Consider the following 6,136-nt stretch of genomic DNA (forward strand, 5'->3'; position numbering starts at 1 on the left):
GCGATAGAACTTTTCATGCAATAGCAATCCCAGATTTTTATCATGAAATGCGTATATACATGTAAAAAACAAATTTATTTGTAAATATGTAAATAATTTACTATGTTAACTATGTGTCTTAATAAACTTAGTCTTATATAGATGTTTTTGCAGGTAAAAAATAATTTAAATTATTTAATAAACAAAAATTCCGCCATATATTCATTCAAATCAAAAACATGAAGCCTTTACCATATATATCAAGAAATAATATACTGATATTTCTGCATAAAAAGTTGAAGTATAAAATGCGACCATATAAATAACATAACTGGTCAATTGTGTTTTTAAGGGGGGCTTTCGTATGAAATAGATCTCGCAGCTCAAATAATAACGTAAATAATTAAATTGGTTGTATTTACATTTTTAATATCTACTGGCAAATGAACTATCTCTTATCTACAGATTCAAAACACCAATAGAAAAATTATTTATAACTTAGTATGAGGATGGTTACAAAACAGCAAAAGTCTTTTATTAAAGAATTAGAAATGACAAATGAAGCAGAAGCACGCGAACAAAATATAGAATTAATGAAAGCAATTGAAAAAATAAGTCTCGAAGGAAATGAATATTGATGAATATTGTAAAGATGATAATTTTGGAGAAATGTCAGTCAAATCTTTTCAAAGAACATTCTGAGGTTTTTCTTGAATAATTAAGTATATTAAAATCAAATTTACACATAAATAAATATAAATGTATTTTTACACGGACTAGGAATTGAAAGAATATTAAATAAAAACTATTTTCAGGTCTAAATAGGTTTTGGCAAGCAGATACAACATAACAAAATCAAATATTTACCCCCAATAAATCAAATATTTTAATTATACCAAATTTTGTAGTATATTATTTGGTGATAACACAATAATATTAAAGTTATCAAATAAATCCAAGTTCCAGACTGGATTGTGGCATATATTAAAAATATAGGATTGAGGAAAACCGTTGATCAAATGTTCTTGAAAAGAGGAGATGTTAGGAAGAAGATGTACGAGAAAAAAATCATTCAAAATTATAGATAAGAAGAAAATGTGGGAAATTAATCAAGCTATGCTTATAGATAGAATATAAAATTACGATATCAAAATTTACGCCTAAACGCTTGATAAAAAGTATGTATATTTTCAATTAAGTCATAACATACCATAAGTCTTATGTTAATGAGGTGTGTAAAATAACAGGAGCGGTGATACATGCACAACATTATTGTGGAATAAACCTGAAATAACAAGTCTTCAAAGTAGAATATTTCAGCAAAATATTTCGATGAGGATGATGCTGGAAGAATTATAAGTATGTATTTGTATATAAATTTGAATAATAAGCCTTGAAAGGTGGGTATTTAAGGAAGAAGGTTATGGGGACAACAAATATGGATTTAGAAAGAAACATTAATGTATGTGTATTAAAAGAAATATATTCATAGAGTACGGTTCTGAAGAGGAAATACGCCAAAAACTATTACCTAATCGCACTATAGAGTCATTCATAGCCTTTCTTGGTTTATAAGATACAATAAGATAAACTGAAAAGTAATTAAATTTTATTTTTATTTAATAATATTGAAAAAAAGTTTGAAATCTGCGACTTTATTTCAAGAAAAAACCTTTCCATATTTAAGGTGATGTAAAAAAGTTATAGTTTTAATATGTATTTATATAAAATAATCGGGAATTTTCTTTTCATCATCTGGTTTTGGGGCTTGTTCAAAGACAAGAAATTCATTGGTGCCATTTTCATCTACTTCTAGAACGGTGCCCATATTTCCACATCGATAACAATAATTTGGAGCACTAAAAACAGTGACGCAAGTTTTATCGTGGTGCCACATATACCCACCCATCATTAATTGATGAGCTCTAGCTACAGTTTTAATGGAATTAACTTCATTAAATTTTTTAGTTACATCTGGCCCAAACGTAAAACCTGCTCCTCGTGGAGAATTCCCCCATCCAGTCTTTTCATCTGGATCTGACCACAATAGATCACACATCATTCCATTATGTGGAACTTCTTTCTTTCTATCCATTTCTCTTACACTATCAATTTTATCAAAGCTCGGACTAAGACCACCATGACAACAAAACATTTCATTATTAACTAATGCAGCTACGGGAAAACAATCAAAGAGATCGGTGAACATTCTCCATACACTACCACCATTATACTTTCGATTACACTCATCGTAGAATCCGTACACTTGTGTTATTTGACGAGATTCATGATTGCCTCTAAGAAGATGGACATAATGGGGATGCTTAAGTTTTAGCGCTAGTAGAAGACTAATAACTTCTAGACTGTGATGACCTCGATCTACATAGTCACCTAGAAAAAGGAATTGCGTTTTTGGTGGAAGACCACTTACTTTGAAAAGTTCGAGTAGATCTTGGAACTGACCATGAATATCTCCACATACAGTTACTGGTGATTGAACGTTCAAAACATTTGGTTCGTTTAGTAATACTTCTTTGGATTTTGATATTAGTTCTGATAATTCGTTTTCTGTAAGAAGCTGGCAGCGGAAAAGTTTTTCAAGGAACTCATCTATCATTATAATGAAGGGAGAAATTAAATTTTACAGGTTTTGTTATAAAATAAGAAATGTGAGCATAGGATTTTCAACTCAGCATATATCATTAGTAGGAGGGGAGAAATTAAATTTACACGTTTTGTTTTAAATAAGAAATACAAGACAAGGATTTTTAGTAAACATAAATTATAACTAGGATGGGCAGATTTAATTTTGCAGGTTTGTTTTAAATAAGAAATACAAGACAAGGATTTCTAAGTGAACATAAATTATAACTAGGATGGGCAGATTTAATTTTGCAGGTTTTGTTTTAAATAAGAAATACAAGACAAGGATTTCTAAGTAAACATAAATTATAACTAGGATGGGCAGTTTTAATTTTGCAGGTTTTGTTTTAAATAAGAAATACAAGACAAGGATTTCTAAGTGAACATAAATTATAACTAGGATGGGCAGTTTTAATTTTGCAGGTTTTGTTTTAAATAAGAAATACAAGACAAGGATTTCTAAGTGAACATAAATTATAACTAGGATGGGCAGATTTAATTTTGCTGGTTTGTTTTAAATAAGAAAGCTAGAATCAGTTTATATCAGTATTTTCTTAACCAGTATATCACCTTTGGTATTGGGTGAGAACACTCGGTGTTGTAAATTTATTTATCTTGATTTTAAATTTCTTTATAGTCGTTTAATTCAATTTGTTCATAGGTAAACTTTAAGGGTTTGTATTATAAAATTCAAATATATATTATTGAGCGGGTTTAAAACATAATGTCTTGTTTAAAATTTATTTATTTTAATGCTAAATTATTCGTTATAATCTATGTTTTTGTTCACAAGCACAACTTGCTTGATCTCTCGTGCGCACAGCATACCAATTCTTTCAGCTATTTTCTCTTTCTATAGTCTTATTCAATACCTCTATGTCTTGTTTACAAGGGTATTAGATTTTAAAATCTCTTATAACAAATATATTGAATGAACTTGTAAAAAAATATGTTTTTCAATAAATAAAATTCCGAAAAATTTGAATTTCATTTATTTATTTGTATATATCTTTTTTTATAAAGTTTACTTATGGCTATTATTTACTTTTTGCTTAACTGATGCATCCTGCGCGTAAATCATCACATTTCCTGCAACCTGTTTGATCTCTGTGGATTAGTGCTTTTTTACCAAGCGGTAGTCGATATAGACATGTATCGGATTAATTGCTTTCCGTCGCTTTTTAATTATGCTACCACACTCTCTACACTTACCCTAATATTTTCTGAACGGAGTAGGCTATATTTAATGTTTAAGGCTGTTTTCGGTGTCATACTTACCAATTTTCATAATTTATTCCTACTTGTCAGTCTTGCTATGCTTTCTGTTTCGACACGCCGCCCCTTGTGAGTATTTCTCGTTTTGAGTTTATTCAAATAAATCCACAGGGTGCGTTGCGGTAGAAACCCAGGCCACCCATTAGAGTCTTTCTAAACCGACTGACTCAACGCACTCTTTCAATAACAATTTTTTTATTTAGTTATATTATTACCAAAAATACAAAAACGCTTTATTTTTAACTTCGTGATTACCTAGAATTTCTTTTAATATTTTTTATTTTTATATAACGCTGAATAGCGCAAATAATTTATAATTAATATTAGAAGTTTTTTTGTATTATCTTGCCCAGATGTCTTATATGTAAATTATTTTTGATATTTATTCTTGGTGGATTCTTCTGTATATATAATTCAGGCCTTTGAGCCTTATAACCAACTTAAAGTTGATATTTGCAAACAAACTTCTTTTGTACAATAAATTTTTTTTAATATCTGCATCATATCTAAATCATCTGCATTAAGAATTTAGTATGGTTATTGATATAAGATTCTTCTACAACTAATGATTCACAATGGTGATGAATCTCTTGAATATTTCCAAAAATTCCCATAATATTTCTATGATGGAATATCATTAAGTATGATAAATCTAGTTTATAGATATTTTTCATTTGATTATATATATTTACTTGCAAATATACTAGATTATGTTCGATTTTTAATGCAATTAAAGCAAAATTACATAAAAAAACCTAGATTATTAAATAAAAAAATAATGTATCTTTATTCAAAGCCATCGCTTTCAACCTCAGTTCTTTCCCTCTTGGGAAAAAAAAAGTATGCCAATTAATTTAGACTTTTTACTTCAAACATTATTAATAGTTTGCTCTTTAATCGTACTATAATATCTGATCACACTCTAATATTTTGTATAAGAAGAAAATCGTTTGCGTAAATACCATATAGACCAACAGTTTTCCGGCTTGTAATCGTTCCAATAATCAGGATCTTTTTTATCAATATAATTTTATATATAATTTTAATTTTAATGGTATAAATTTATGTTCTATGCCTCTATATGTTTATTTTAAAATAGTTTTTCATTGTTTTATTTCGATTTAAAATAATAAAGTAATGGGTGTATCAAGTTTTCAATATGTAATTTTATTTCTCATATATAAATAGAATCAAATATTCCGATAAAAAAATTGGAATATCATAGGTATCGGAGTTTTTCATCTTTTTATTTTCTTTAATGTGAAATCAATTATTTGGTAAATTTGGTGTAAGAAAAGTATTTCCTATTTTTCTATTTAAGATAATTATAATAAAATATATAAAAAAGTATTTAAATTTATATTTATTTTGTATAATTTTTGATGCGTACTATCTGTAATATATTTTCAAGCCTCGCATAGCATTGAATTGCATCTAAAAATTACGTTTTTTAAAATCTTGCTAAAAAGTCAATATTATATTATTTAATTATTTCTTACCTAACTGGCATAATATCTTTGGATGTAAGTTTGAGCTGGAAAACAAGTTGCAATTTTCATCCAAAGCTAAACCATTAATTACTGCTAAAATTTACCGTAAAATTCTCTGATATAATCTAATATTTTCGTTGATTATTTAAAATCAAAACCCATGTTTTAAGTTTGGAATTTGTAAGTCAGAAATTTATAAGTAACATCACGAAGGTATTCAAACATTAATATTATGAAAAATATTGAAAACCAATTTTTGCCTTGCTATTTAGATTTTTGAGCCCTTCTCATTATATTCCTATTAAGTAAAATCTAAATTTTTTGGTTTCGCACGGAAAATATGTTTTTTTAAGGTTTAGAAAACATTGCTATAAAAAAATAGGCATATCGAATTTCCTTTATATATTAATAAGTGAATTTATGTTTTAAGTCTTAAACATAAGGTTTATTTTGGTTTAACCAAGAGTTATTTTTTTTTAATCACTTTATTTTTTATAAATAGTTTGATCTATTAATCCAATAAAAATAATTTTGAATCAAAATATTTTTAGCTAAAAGTAATTTTAACATCCAATAATTTAAGAAAGGTTTTCTCTATAACATGATCGAAGTCAAATATTATACATGATTATTTTTTAAATTATATGAAAGTAAAATAGAGGTTTTTGTATATTTTTGCCATTTCATGATTTAATTATAGCCTTTAGAGCACATAATTCATAACTTGATCGATAATAAGAGGTGTTAAA

General features: G+C 27.2%; 1 pseudogene; it reads right to left on the reverse strand.

Annotated features, from left to right (window-relative positions):
- Positions 1 to 1,699: 1,699 nt before the first annotated feature.
- LOC147074730 (uncharacterized) lies at positions 1,700 to 2,596 on the reverse strand (annotated as a pseudogene).
- Between the last annotated feature and the right edge of the window lie 3,540 nt (positions 2,597 to 6,136).

The sequence above is a fragment of the Rhyacophila brunnea genome, unplaced genomic scaffold, assembly GCF_057557595.1.
Source record: "Rhyacophila brunnea isolate RB1 unplaced genomic scaffold, BYU_Rbru_1.0 scaffold_156, whole genome shotgun sequence".
Classification (NCBI taxonomy): domain Eukaryota; kingdom Metazoa; phylum Arthropoda; class Insecta; order Trichoptera; family Rhyacophilidae; genus Rhyacophila; species Rhyacophila brunnea.